Source organism: Panthera pardus, unplaced genomic scaffold (genome assembly GCF_024362965.1).
Source record: "Panthera pardus isolate Hobbes unplaced genomic scaffold, ASM2436296v1 HiC_scaffold_13, whole genome shotgun sequence".
Taxonomy (NCBI): Eukaryota; Metazoa; Chordata; class Mammalia; order Carnivora; family Felidae; genus Panthera; species Panthera pardus.
Window position 1 is genome coordinate 44013174 of NW_026526688.1, and position 15489 is coordinate 44028662.

A 15489-nucleotide genomic window follows, 5' to 3' on the forward strand; every position below is an offset into this window, starting at 1 on the left:
GAACACCCGCCCCCACCCCCCTCCGCGCGGCCCCACCCCCGCAGCCCGACCCCTGGCGGTGGCGACCTTGGCCACCCCGGATGCTCCAGAAAAATGGAGGAGGGGCTGCCCTCAGGGATTTCCCGGGGGCTGCCGGAGGCGCCCACGGGCCACGGCGACCTTTCCCTTCACCGTCAGCCACCACGACAGGCGCACCCAGCCCCCGCCTGCGCGCCCTCGGCGCCCCCGCCCGCGTTCCTGCTCCCCCTGCTCCGCAGCCCCGCCGGCCCCCGCGCGCCCCTCTGCGCCTCTCTGCTCCCGGACCCGCCAGGGCGCCCCACTTACCCCGCCGTGCGGCGGCCGGGGCTCGGGCAGGGTGGTTTACATCGGGGTGGGACGCACCGCTCCGGCCGGCCGGGCCGTCGCTCTCGGGGGATTTCTTTATCTCGCTGCCAAACTCTCGGTGCCTCTCGCTCCTCTCGCTCTTCTCCCCCCACCCCCACCCCTCCTTCTCTCTTGTCTCTCGGCTCTTTTTTCCGGGTTAATTACGTTTCGCATTAAAGCAAAACCCAGCCCCGGATGTGAGTACAATGCTCCGCCGAGCCCGCCGGGGGAGGAGAGGGGTGCCGGGGCGCCGTGGGGTGGGAGGGGGCGCGGCCGGGCGCCGCGGGCTGCGCGGAGGAGGCGGGGGCGGGGCGCCCGGGAGGCTGCCCTGGTGGCCGCGCGCCAGGCGCGGGCCGGGACCACCTCGCCGGGGTCGGCGGCCGCGCAGGTGGGACCCGGCCCGCGGAGACGGCCGCGCGGAGGAGGACTGCCTCCGACGCCGAGCCGCGGGCAGCAGGTGTCCCGAGCCGAAAGGGGGCCCGGGGCTGAGGGCATCCTTGAAGGAGGGAGGCGAGCCGCAGCGCGGGTTCCCTCTTGAACCCCGTTTCTTCTTCCCAGAGCCCCACCCCGCGACTTCAGCCGGGCCTCCCTCGGATCGGGAGCCCTTAGCCTTTCTGGGGCCTCAGGGTGAAAGTTTAGGGTTGGGGTGAGAAGAAGAAGCGATTCTCCTGGATTGTCATGAATGTGCCAGAAGAGCCCAGTGGCACCGGACGTTTTTAACGAGGGGTATGGGGACTTTATCAGAGTATGACGACGCAAAGTCGCCTTTCCTGCCCTCAAAGCGGGAGGGTGCTCTGGGAAAAAAAAAAAAAAAAAGAAGAAGGAAAATAGACAAGCATGCGTTAAGTAAATAATGCCAAGGGGAACCTAAGAAAATTACTGTGTGCCGGTGCAGCCCCTGAATTATCTCACTTGGTCCACACGGCAACCCTATGGATCTCAATCCCGTTCACGATGAGGAAACCGAGACTCAGAGACGTTAAGTAATCTGCCCTGGGTCCCACAGTCTATCAGTGGCAGGTCTGTCAGGTTCTGACGCCGGCCTCCCACAAGGGGAGATCATTTACATATACAGAAAGTGAGGCGCAAGACATCGGAAACATGGACACGTAGTGGATTATTCACCCTTGGGATGGAGGACGGGGAGATGCTGCTTCTGGGGATTCTGATGCGGGCGTGTTGAGGCTTCGAGGGAGAAGCGGACAAAGGGAGCCTCAAGAGGCTCGGGCACAGGGACTGGCTGTGCGGGAGGGATGGAAAGGCTGGTCCACATCCCACTGATACGGGGGAAAGGCATGCTGAAAAGTCTCCAGGAGCTGAGGCAACAAAGCTTGGGAGCGGGGGACCTGGAGCCGGAGGGAGGTAGCAGCACACACCCCGAACGCACCAGTGATGAAACCACACAAGTTTCCTCTTCCATTTTGATTGCCAGAGCAAAAATGAGCTGCCTGCTCTCTCAGGTGTGAAAAAAGGAAAGAAAGAAAGAAAGAAAGAGAGAGAGAGACAGAGAGAAAGAAAGAAAGAGAGAGAAAGAAAGAAAAGACTTTTTGCGTTAGAGCATTTTGCTTCGAATGAGGAAGGGGGGACACAAGGAAAAAAACATTTCCTTTGAAATAAATATATCAACGTCCATTTTTTTCTGCTCGTGAAGATTTTTGCTACTCATAGGTTTCAGGCAGCATAGCGTCTTAAGGAGCATGTTCTCTGGAACCATATGGACTGGGTTTGAATCCCAGCTCTGCCACTTACTAGCTTTGATCCCTGGGCAAATGACATTTCTGTGCCTCAGTTCCTATCTGGGTCGTTATGAAAAGTAAATTGAGTTAACTTTTGTACTGTTTAGATTACTGTGGTACATGAAGTAGGTGTTATGTAAATGTTTTTTTATTTAAAAATTAGATTATGGTTTTCATTGTGAAAAGTAACAAAATTCCACCCAGCGCCAAGCAAATCTGACTGGAACTGACGGTTTCCAGTATGAGCAATGAGGTAAAAGTCTCAGATTCCATGGTATGGTTCATATTAAAATCCATAAAACTCTACTCCCCATGGGGCCTGCCTGAGTCACTCAATCACAGAGCCGCAAATATTTTCTGTGCACTACTGTATTGGATGCCTGGTAAGCAAAGGGAGCCAAAGGCCTCGGGTCTCATTAGAAGGGTACAAGTGTCACTTGAAGGCTGAGTTAGCCTCGTATCCCTCATGGAAGTGCCATGAAAATGGCACAGAGAATAAGTACAGTCAGTCTTTAAAGGAACAAGACATCTGGGGGGAGAGGTAAAAAGGGGACTTGTATCAAAAAGGAGATGGACTTTGAAATGAGCCTGAGAAGACGGGTACAATTTACTGGACAGGAGCAAGAATACACTGGACTAGAACGAGGGTCATCAATGTACTTTGGGTGATGCTCGTATTTCACTGGGAGCCAGCCCCACTTACCACCATATTTGCCCCTGGCCAAAACCTGGCCCCAGTTAGACTACAATTTCTGCCCCGATTCCACTCCCTTATTCCTAGATTTCTGGGTGCTTTCTCAATGGACACCCCCCACCTCCTCCTGTAGTGGGCACCACAGAGCAGGTGTCAGTTGAATCTGTGCCCTGCTGTGGCCCCTTTGCCATCTCTTGACCTGGACATTTAAAGAATACTTCCATTACCTGATTATTCGTGTTTTTTCAGTGCAATAAATAGTCCTGATGTCTGAAAATGTAACCGCCTGTGGGGAAAGGAATGTCAAAAAAGGACCTTTCGCATCAGCTATTTCAGTCCCCTCATTGTGTCAGCAAGATGAGTTTCAACAACTTGCTCAAGGTTTTGCAGCTAATTAGAGGCAGAGTTAGTTCTAGAACCCAGGGTTGACTACCCCCAGAATCTTCTATTATTGGTATAGGAACCTTTCCATGAAGATGGAGACTTCTGGCCCAGAACCCAAGAATCTATAAACAGTACACTTGTACTCTAGCCATTTATTTATGCATTTTCTATTTCTTTTCAATATTAATAACTGGGTAACTAGATGGCCTAATAACCTTCAGTGGTGAGCTAGCACACCCTCTGGGCAAATGCATTGTTTTCTGTCCTTAAAGATACACATTACATAAGGTACCAGGCTGCAGCCAGGGCCCATTAGTTCCATTGGGGAAAGTGTGAGACTCAAAAAGCCAAGGTCATTGGTTGATCCTGGTTCAGGCCAGTTAATTTTGCACAGAGATAAATTTCTCCAAGGCCATTACAACTCTAATGCTAGCTGGACATTTCATAAATAGTTACTATTAGTTTCCATAGCGAAGTACCATCCATTTCCAAAAAGATTATTCAAACTAACTGTTGTCCTCCTCAGTCCTATTCATTCAACAAACAATTATCTGAACCTATTACCATTTTTCCTCCCACCATGTATCTTGCATTTTCTTATTATTCAGGTACTTGCTAAATGCTAATTGTTTTACCTGGATTATCTCACTTAAGTCTTAACTGGGAGCAAGGTCCTATTATGTTCTCAGAGATAAGATGACTAAGGCATAGAGACCCAGCCTAGATACAAACCTGTGCGGCCTGAAGCCAGAGCCTGCCCTCTTAACCACTGAGCTTGTGAAGAGTACAGAAAGACATAACACAAGACTCTTCCCAACCACATTGTTGATAACTGTCAACATTTAGAACCTCCATTCCATTTCACCTAGCAATTTCATGTCCAAAGGTATGTGTTATTGAAAGTCATCTGGAGACATATACAGTATATAGGCAGTATATATGTATGTGTCCATATGCCATGTATATATATGAAATATATACATACATACTCACTGCAGTATTGTTCATAATGTTGATAATTGGAAATCACCCTCATGCTCATCAACACGGATTGAACAGGTAAATACTGGTACATCCATACAATCCCATGCTATGCAGCTGTTAAAAAAGAATGAGGTGTGTACCTCTTTATAAAACATATGAAAAATGCTAAATATTTTAAGTGGAAAAAAGGTACAGAGCTGTCTGTATGGTATAGTCCTATTTCTGTAAATAAAAATTACACATGTTTATTGTATGAAGAAAGTGTAGAAGACTACATTCCAAACTGTTAACCACAGTTCTCTTAGGGTGGGGGAGGAGGGATTATAATAGTGTATCTCACTTTCTAAGAGATGTAGTTCTATAATGTTTAATTTTTTGCAATAAGCATGCATACATTTGATTGTCAAAAAAAAAAACAACCAAATAATGATTTAAGACTTTAATAAAAAAAAAATTTTTAAAGCTCTATGAGAAAGTATATTGTAGCCCTCAAGGAACCCATCCTTAAAGTTGGGAGGAGGGGCGCTTGGGTGGCTCAGGTCATGATCTCGAAGTTCATGAGTTCGAGCCCCACATTGGGCTCTGTGCTGACATCTCAGAGCCTGGAGCCTGCTTCGGATTCTGTGTCTCCCTCTCCCTCTGCCCCTCCCCTGCTCACGGTCTGTCTCTCTCTCTCAATAATAAATAAATGTTAAAAAAAAAAAAAAAGTTGGGAGGAAATATACAGAAATATACAGAAATAAGGAGGGAATATACAAGGAGACAGTACAACATATACAGAAATAACTATTATAAAAGCCAGAAACTTGTATACACAGATTGACGAGGGGAGATAAAATTCTGTGGGAAAAATCACAACCAGCTGGGGTTGAGAGGTGCGGGAGAAAATGCATAAAGGAGATGGCAGTATGGAAGGATGTTGAAGGGAAAGGAAGACATAGAAGGTGCAGAGGGGCTGAGAACAGGTGGGCCCCAGGTAAAGACTGCATCAAGGGCAAGGCACAGAAGCAAGAATGCATGGCATCAATTTGGAGAAGTATGGGTAGTCCAGTTCAGCTGGAGCACAGTAGGGAGATGAAGCATTTTCATGGGAAACAAAATGGGAAAGAAAAGTAGCTGGAGGGTCTTCATTGCTAAACTAATGAGTTGTATTTATTATTTTAGGCTTCAAGAGTCCCTGAAGGTTTTTGAGCCAGGAAATGACACAATTAGCAGTGAATAAGCAGCAATTTCATAGTGACTGGGTAGTCACTGGACTCTAGCGCCAGGATTTGCCTCCTGACTGTCACTAATTAGCTGCAAAGGCATGACCAGTTATTTTACTTCTCTGTGTTTCCATAAAATGGGGAAGGTGGTCATAATAGATAACCTATCTCATACCATTGTTGTTGAGATTGAGTGAGTTAATGTTTCTAAGGTACATAGCAAGCGCTGAGCTTGTCTGTTACACTTAAAAAATCAGTATGGTACCTTTGGATTAAGATCTTTGCATTTCATTTTGAAACTTTTATTGCAAAGAATTAACATTATATGGTAAATTATTAACTATTCCTTCTTTTCCCTTTCACAGGATTAGTGATTATTAATCTCATTTTACAGATGGAAGAATTTAGGTTTTAAGGAGAAAGATGAACCCTGCCCAGCACCCAGGGTTATCTCTTAGCTCAAACTCTCAGAACCTGGAGAATAGGAGAAATGGGCAATGGAAGAAGCTTTGGCAATTTCTGTTTATAGGATAAGGGAAACAACAGTAAAGGGCAGTAATAAAGTAAATTCAAAAAAGATAAAACTTTGGTGGAACACTTAAAAGTTTGTATATAAAATTAAACTTGTAAAATATAAATATATAAATACTGAATTATGTGCCCCCCTCCACCACCACCAAAAAATCATATGTTGAAGACCTGACAATGTGACTGTGTTTGGAGACAGTGCTTCTAGAAGGTAATTAAGGTTAAATGAGGTCATAAGGGTGAGGCCTGAATCCTATAGACTGGTCACCTTATAAGAAGAAGAGATCTCTCTGTGTGCACCAAAGAAAGGCCATGAGAACACACAGCATGGAAACGACTGCTTGCAAGCCAGGAGGAGAGTTCTCTCCAGAACACAAACATGCTGGCCAACTGATCTCAGACTTCAGCCTCCAGAACTGGGAGAAAATACATTTCTGTTGTTTAAGCCATCCAGTCTGTAGTATTTTTGCTTCACATATGTATACATACATATATACATGCAATGCATACATACACAGGCCAAAAGGGCTATTTCCTAGTAACAAAGTTGGGAAAATATTGCTATACAGCTAAATCTGACACTAATAAATCTCAAAACTGCACATCCTCTCCCCAGAAATAACAGTCTGCTGGCCAAATGCACCATTCCTATTGATTCATGCTGATGGCATTGTTTTTCTGTCAGTTTGAATAAGTGCAGTGCCCTGCTGGGATTCCTGCATCCCTAGAGATGCCCTGTGATTATATGGGAGGAATTGGACCCATAGAATCAGAAAGAGAGAATGAATAGATACATTAGCTTTGTATCCATGACCATATTTTAACACTACAGTTAACTTTATATTTGCTTAGACCAGTTACATAATTCATTTCCTTGACAATGAGCCTACGGAGGGGGCTGCTATTAGCAAATACTTATGGGTGAATATAGTCAAAGTCATTAACTGGAATAAACTTTATCCAGTTTATTCCAAGAGATGCCTATGGTAGTCAGTGAAGTGGGCGGACTTTTATATCAGTGGTTCTTAACACAAGCTGGTTATTACAAAACAACAAGAAAGCACAAAGGATATTTGAACGTGAATTTATGTCCTTCCATTATTTGTTAATAGGAAATACATACACACAGTACAAAGTTCAGAAGGTGCAAAAGAGTAAGTATGAACAAATATTTCTTCTGCTCATGTGCCCCAAACACTACTCTCCTCTCCAGAGATAACCAGTGTGTGTGTGTGTTTAATAAAAAAAAAATTCAGTTTTGCAGGGATATACTAAAAGTGTTAAAAGTAATTATCTGAGTTAGGTTTACAGGTGATTTTAAAAAATTTTTGTATTGGTGAATTTTCCAAGTATTCTTTAATAAGCCCATAGTATTTTGTTACTAGAAAAAAAATACTAGGTTTAAAAGGAGATAAATATATTTTAATTTAAAAGTACCTTAGAGGGGCACCTGGGTGGCTCAATTGGTTGATTTTGGCTCAGGTCATGATCTCATGGTTCGTGAGTTCAAGCCCCGCATCAGGATCTGCGCTGACAGCACAGATCTACCTGCTCATTCTCTCTCTCAAAATAAATACATAAACATTTTTTTAAAATAAATAAAATTACCTCAGAGATCTCATAGCTGCTTTGTGACTTAAAAACCATATAACTGAGACGCCTGGGTGGCTTTGTTGGTCAAGCATCTGACTCTTGATTTCAGCTCAGATCATGATCTCACTGTTGGTGAGATGGAGCCCTGAGTTAGGCTCCACACTGATAGCACAGAGCCTGCTTGGGAGTCTCTCTCTCCCTCTCTCTCTCTGCATCTCCCTTGCTCACACTCTCTCTTTCTCTCTCTCTCTCTCAAAATAAATAAATAAGCTTTTAAAAAATAAAAAGTAAATCAAAAGAAAAAAACCATAGAACTAACTTTATCCTCAAATTAAAAATACTTGTCAGTCTGTGGATACATTTTTCAAAAGCATTGTAGCCAATTTTATTCCATTCACATTAAAATTCCTGCCTCTGGAAAAGATATACAGAAACTGATTACCAACCTGAACCCTGAGATCTAGTGAAACTCATTATGATTCACTGGAAACAGGTAATTTGCTCAAGGGTCTTCTTCCAAATTTCATCATAGTATCTATGATGACTTCACATGTCTATCAAACTATATTAAAACTAAGTATAACACTAGGCTGGAGAATTAAGCCTGGTCCAGCCTACTATTATTTAGTAATTAAATAATAACAAGCCAAATTTATCCTTACACCTAATACTTAATGATGCTGTGAATGTTCTAATTGGATAAATATAGTCAAATGCACCCTCCAGCATCTGATGACAAAAGATGTCACAGTCTTGCTGAAAAGACATATAGGGGATTTGGCACTGATCTGGAGGTCACCCTTCTGGCAACTTGAGTCTCCCGAGTGGAATTCCAAACACAGAAAGCAAGAGGGAAGGGGCCTCTTTGTAGCCAAAGTCCCTGTATTAAGGAGAGCCTTTCTTAGCCTTGCTTACTAAAGGTTCAGTTATGTGGTTTTCTAGTCCTCAGAAGATTAGAAACAGCAGGAGAAAGGAGACAATATTAGAGACAGAGGAGGAGCAGGATGGAGAAGGAAATTATTTTATTCCGTTCATTCCTATGTCTGTAAATGGATTAGCTGACAACAAAGGAGGGGAAAGAAAAGTTAAGAATTCCCAGAACTTGGGGTGCCCGGGTGGCTCAGTAAGTTAAGTGTCTGACTTCAGCTCAGGTCATGATCTCATAGTTCATGGGTTTGAGCCCATTCTGTGTCTCCGTCTCTCTCTGCCCCTCCCCACTCATGCTCTGTCTCTCCGTCTCTCTCAAAAATGAATAGACATTAAAAAGAAAAAAAAAAAGAATTCCCAGAAGTTATATGTGCTCAAGACAATCTTTGTCATTCCTGGTGATGACCTTGGGGTAGGAAAAGGTAGTTAAACTGTGATCAGCGCCTTTATTTTAGGTGGAAAGTTCCATGTAGTTTTGCTGGTAGGAGTGGTGGCCTGTGGGGAGCAGACCACCTCTGAGGGAGGTGGTTAAGAGCAGGCAGGATTCACTCATACCCTCTTACTTTTTTAAATGTTGTATCATGTGTATTATGTACCTTTTGTTTAATAATACAAATTTTTTAAAAATATTTAATGCCCATATAAAAAACTTTACAAGTAAAAAGTTGGTGAAAATAAAATTGCAAAAATTAAAAATACTGAACACTTTAAACCATAAAACTCCTAGAAGAAAACATAATAGGTAAGCTCTTTGGCACTACTCTTGGCAATGATGTTTTTAGATTTGACACCAAAAGCAAACAAAACAAAACAAACAAACAAACAAACAAACAAACAAAGTGGGAATACATCAAACTAAAAAGTTTCTTCACAGCAAAAGAAACAATCAAGAAAATGAAAAGGCAACCTCCTGAATGTGCGAACATATTTGCTAATCATGTATATTTTAAATGTTTATTTATTTTGAGAGAGAGTGTGTGGGCATGAATGAGCATGAGCAGGGGAGGGGCAGAGAGACAGAGAGAGAGACAGAGACAGAGAGAGAGAGGGTAAGAATCCCAAGCAGGCTCCACACTGTCAGGGCAGAGCCCAGTCAGGGTTCAATACCATGAACCTGACCCAAAATCAAGAGTCGGACTCTTAACCAATTAAGCCACCAGGTGCCACAACTAATCACGTATTTGATAAGGAGTTAATATCCAAAATATAAAAAGAACTCACACAACTCAATAGCAAAAACAAAAGCCTGATTAAAAATTAAATTTTTTTATAAAAATAACATACAAATAACCAAGAGGTATATGAAAAGATGCTCAACATCATTCATCAGCAGGGAAATGCAAAACAAAACCACAATGAGATATCACCTCACATCTATCAGAATGGCTATTATCAAAAAGACAAAAGATAACAATTGTTGGCAAGGATGTGGAGAAAAGGGAAACTTGGTGCACTCTTAGTGGAAATGTAAATTAGGGCAGCCACTATGGAAAACAGTGTGGAGGTTCCTCAAAAAACTAAAAATAGAAATACCATATGATCCAGTATTCCATTTCTGAGTATATATTCAAAGGAAGCAAAATCACTACCTCAGAGGATTATCTGCATGAGCTAGCCCATGTTCATTGTAACATTGTTCACAATAGCCAAGAAATGGAAATAACCTGAATGTCCAATGATGGATAAATAGATGAAGAAAATGTGATATATATACATACGCATACATATTGTAATACATACACACACACACACACACACACACACACACACACACACGCATATGGTGGTTGCCAGAGACAGAGTAGTTGGGGTAGGAGGAAATAGGTGAAGATGGTCAAAAGGTACAAACTTCCAGTTATAAATAAGTTCTGGGAATATAATATATAGCATGGTGCCTAGAGCTAAACTAACAACACTGTATTGTATATTTGAAACTTGTCAGAAGAGTAGATCTTAAAATTTCTCATCACAGAAAAATTTGTAGCTGCATGAGGTGATGGATGTTGACTAAATTTATTGTGGTTACCATAATATACATATATATATATATATTATACTGTATACTTTAATACCATGTTATATGTCAATTATATCTCAATAAAAATGGAAACAATTTCAAAAGATACAAAAACAAAAAACAGTACCACAATGAGATAACACTACACACCTACCAGAATGGCTAAAATAAAAAACAGTGGCAATGTCATATGCTGGTGAGGACAAAGAGAAATGATCATGATACATTGCTGGTAGGAAAGTAAAATGGTATAGATCCTCTGGAAAACAGTTCGGCGGTTTCTTAAAACAGTAAACATGCAACTATCATATATCCAATAATCGTACTGCTGGGCATTCACCTTAGAGAAATGAAGACATGTTTACACAAAAACCTGTATATGAATGATTATAGCCACTTTATTGATAATAGCCAAAACCTGGAAACAACCTGAATGTCCCTCAACTGGTGAAGAGTTAAACTGTGTTAGATCCATATGATGGAATACTATTCAACAATAAAAGGGAACAAGCTACTGACATACACAACAAAAAGGATGAATATTCAGAAAAGTATGCTGAGTGAAGAAAAGCCAGTCCCTCAAAGGCTACATACTGTATATTGATTCCGTTTATATAACATTTTTAAAATGACATTATAGAAATGGGAAACGAATACGTGATTGCGAGGTCAAGAAAGGCGTGGAGTAGGAGGGAAGTGGGTGGGGCTATAAAAGGGCAACAAGGGGCCGCTTGTGCTGATAGAAATGTTCTTTCTCTTGGCTGTATCAGTGTCAGTATTCTTGTTGTATTGTACCATGGTTTACAAGGTGCCACCACTGGGGGAAACTGGATGAAGGGTGCATAGGATCTCTCTGAACTATTTCTTACAACTGCATGTGAATCTACAGTTAACTCAAAATAAGACGTTTAATTAAAGAGAAAAATTATAAGCTTAAAAAATGAGAGTTTTATGCTTAAATAGATACTAGCTATTTTTAAAAATCACTTGTGATGCAACATATCCTTCTTGACCCTAGATTAACAGAGGCACCACTACTCACGAAGCCCACACACTGGTTAAGCACACTTTCACATATTGTGGCTGGCAGTACTCCATTTGTGGTGAACTAACATTTAGTTTTTAGTTCTGATATGAAAAGCAGTGCTCCATTGCCCTCCTACCTCAACTGCTACCATTCCTATCCCATAGTTTCCCACATGTGCGTTTCCTCTGTCATCAGGGCACATGGCTGCTCCCATTCATTTTTCTGTCTTCTTTTTAAAAAGCAAGGTTTTGGTACTTGGAGAAACTCCAGGACCTCAGCTGGTGTTCGAGAAAGTCACTCTCCTATAACAGGGCGCACAGAAGGGTTGGTTAGATCATTTCAATCAGTTACCATAAAATGCTGCTGTGGTTCCTCTATATTCAGAAGGTGAGAAGCAAGCAGTGCAGAAGTCTGTTGAAGGCAGCTCGTAATTATATGTTACTGAGTGCGCCATGAGTCAAATCATGGCCACTGAAACGTAACTGCGTATTCTTGAAATAGTTCAGCCGTGAGGTCGAGGGGGTGGTTTATTTCTGGTTTCTCCAATTTAAGCCCTTGTGCATGACCCTATGACTACCACTCAGTTCAGAGTAGATGAGCAGCACGGTGAGGTACACAGAACTTTGGACAACGGCACCCCTGAAACAGCAGGTAGAATGGTGCCTAGGATTTTTGTTGTTCAAAGTTGTAAAGAATCTGGAAATGTAACTACTATATTTTGAGCGGAAGTGTTAGTAAGAAAATGATATAAAGCAGACGTCTTCAAACTTTTCTTCCCTTACACCCCCTAAAAATGCTGAAAACTACACATCCCTTCACACATTTTAAGTTGGTATCTATAGCTTTTCGTGGTTTGAGTACTGGCAGGGGATGTAGTCTGTAGATTGTTTTCATCGAATGTTTTAAAATAAAACTGTTATATCACTCTTTTCAATGCACCCAATAGAATCTAAGCACCATAGTAATTTGACACCATCACTCTTTTTTTCAAAATGAACACGAAGTTCCTTAACAGAAATGTTAAGTCATTCCCTTTCCTCCACGAACTGTATCTTCATTCCACTTCCGTTAAAGATTTGCATCCAAATATTTTTATGACATCTTTTATTATTTGAACATCTATCCTTTGGACATCTTTTACTGATTACCCTATCATCTTTTTTGAAACAAATATGCATGTGTAAATTAATTTTACAATTTCAAAAAATATCCTGTGACCATAAGGTATTAAAACATTTCCTGAGACGAAGCCATTGTTACCATCATCAGTAACATGATAAATATGTATTTTATTGATCATTAAACATAAAACAGTAAAATATTGAAAATTATTCTCCTCGTAAGAATTATCTCTCCTAATGGATGAGGATGGATTTTTACCTATATGGATTTGAATATATTTACATACATATGTAATTAATTCAAATATCCATCAATTAATATTACTTATTGCAAGAATGAGCAGGCCTAGCACCAATATTTTCCCCCATCTCATTTTTATGAATGTAAACATTGAGAAACCTTGTTCACTTGAATAAGTAGATGGGGCCACAAGGAGCTTTGTCATGACAATGTCCAGGGCTGACAAGAAGAAAGGAAAATAGGGACATATTTCTAGGCTTATGGCTTCAGAGGCACACCTGGAATGACTGGCTTGCTCATGAATACAGACCCTATATGAAGATCCGTGGCCAGTCCACCTTTGCCAGGGAACTTGAGATTTGTTTTTCAGCAGGGCCAAATCTGGCAGTGTCACTCAATTCTTTGGATTCCTTCACCTTATAGGTCAGATATCACTTAGAAACTTTCCTTCAATAATTATTCTATGGGGGGAGGTTGTGCCTGTATAAGGGCAAGGGGTATGTGGGAACTCTCTGTACTTTCTGCTTAATTTTGCTGTGAACCCAAAACCCGCTCTGAAAAATAAAGACAGTTTTAAAAAAATTATTCTGATGATCTATCAGCGGTCAACTCAATTAGGTTTTTCTCCAAGTTTTACGGAAAACGATAACTTGGAAACCACCTAATTTGTGAAATGATTGGTATCTCAGTCAAAAAGGCTTTTGCTTTCTCCACACAAACACAAATATTTCTAAGTGTTCCTTGTCTGGCCCCTGGAGGCTTTTACAATCTAGGACAAATGCCTTTCTTTCCTTTTTTAGAAGTGAAGGGCTAGTGTGCCAGGGGAGTGGGAGCAGAAAAGACCCAATGTGACACCTGGCTCTCACTTCACCTCAGGCGGATTCCGAAACGGATTCCCTAAAACCATCTACCCCAGAGGCACCCACCATTTAAACACCACTGGAGTAAGGTGGTTTAAGAACTTCTTCAAATACATCGAACTGTAAAGTCAGCTTTTGGGGGTACTTATCTGCTGGTTATCTGAAATTCAAATTTAACTGGGTATCCTGTATCTATCTCTCTGGCAACCCTGTCTCATCCAAACCATTCTCTTTAAGAAATGGCAAAAACCAGGACCAGGCAAGACTCAAGTCCTCCACCAGGGAGTAGGGTCTTTTATTTCTCCCTCTACCTAATTCTCAAATGTAATTACTGTTCTCTCACTTTCTCATCATGGTGTCCATCTTTCTCTCCCAACATTGTTTCCACTCTTCTAACCCAAAGCAAGAAGGGAGGCAGAAACAAGAGCACGACAACATTCATGAGAGAAGGACAGCTTTTGGAGGAAACCAGGGCAGTGAAACGCATTTGAGAGGAACAGAACGAGTGTGGGTACAGTGTGGGCAAAACATCTCTGTCCTGTCGTCTCAAAAACAGAGGCTAAAAAAAGGAGAGGCGGGAGCAGCCGTTTCTTTGGGGGCAGAAACCACATGTATCAAATTTGTGCCTATGCTCCTTTACGGTCTAAAAATAATTTTTAAAAAAATAATAAAAAGTATTACTCAAGTCCAGCTACATTTATTTTAATATTTGGTGCTCTCCTGAGCTGTTTCTTAGGAAAGATACTGACAAGCCTTCCTGTTTTTTCTGCCCCCTTCTGTTCCTATTTACTACCATTGCTTTCTCTCACCCCCCTCTCATCTCCCAAGCACTAAAATAATTTGAATTTCAAGCTTTTTTTTTTTTTTTGGTGGGGGGGGGGGGCTTCCTGTGGGTGTGGGAGGACCTCCTTTGGGAATTGTTCTGGATCTAGTCGGCTCCATCTGTATTTTGGCAAAATCTGTCTGCACCCCGCCCCCACTTCCTTTTCTTCATACATAAGAGTCCGAGTGTCCCCCACCCGACAAAGAACCTCCTTTATCTAATCCTTAGGTAACCAAACTGAGAGGACCCCCCCCCCCCCCTCAGGGGGCCCTAGGGGTCTGCAGCCTCCACTTACCCCGCCCTTGGTTTTGGAAGAACAAGAACTCTGCAAAAAGGAGCCAGCTTCTCACCAGCCACAGGAAGCCACCTCCTGCAGGCGAAGGCTCCAAAGGACAAGGTGACTTCCAGGAGGAAGGCAAGAGCTGTGTTTTTCGGTTTCAGGAGACCCAAGGCAAGTTCCCGTTTCAAAGACAGAGTTTTAAAAACTGATTAAGTTCAGAGAGTTTGTGTGTGTGTGTGTGTGTGTGTGTGTATGTGTGTGTGTGCGCGTGTGTGTGTATGCGCGCGCGCACACACACGCGCGCACACGCTCGCGTGTCCCTCTCCCCAATTTACCCACGTGATCCCCTTGCTTTTCCTCTGGGGAACAGCTGATCTGCCTTTCTAAAAAATGTCTCTAGACCTAACCTCCCCTCCTCCTCCCCCTTCCCCACCGGCTGTCATCATGGCCATTCCTTAGCTAGTGTCTCAATACTCTGGTACATTTTTGTTATTGACAAAAAAAGAAAAGGGAAAAAAAAATGAGAAAAGGACTGCACATCTAAGAATTTCCTGTGGTTTGGGACAGGTTTAGTTCAAGCTTTTCATAACTTATTTTCTCTCATTTTTTCCACGCTGAAGACAGTGCTCAGAAACACTGCTGCCAACCCATGGACCTTGTTTTCTTCCTCAGGTCCTGGAGAAGACATTCTCCTTGGATCTGGAGT

General features: G+C 42.3%; 1 protein-coding gene across 3 annotated transcripts in view; it reads right to left on the reverse strand.

Annotated features, from left to right (window-relative positions):
* The window catches only part of PLEKHA2 (pleckstrin homology domain containing A2), a 72184-nt gene extending 57196 nt beyond the window's left edge, over positions 1–14988 (reverse strand). For 2 of the 3 annotated variants that reach the window (XM_053901059.1, XM_019440737.2), the window contains exon 1: positions 325–603. The gene's annotated coding sequence lies outside the window, so the exon portion shown is untranslated. Of the gene's footprint in view, positions 1–324; positions 604–14798 lie in introns of those variants that run through there. The other variant, XM_053901060.1, reaches the window with a different exon arrangement.
* Between the last annotated feature and the right edge of the window lie 501 nt (positions 14989–15489).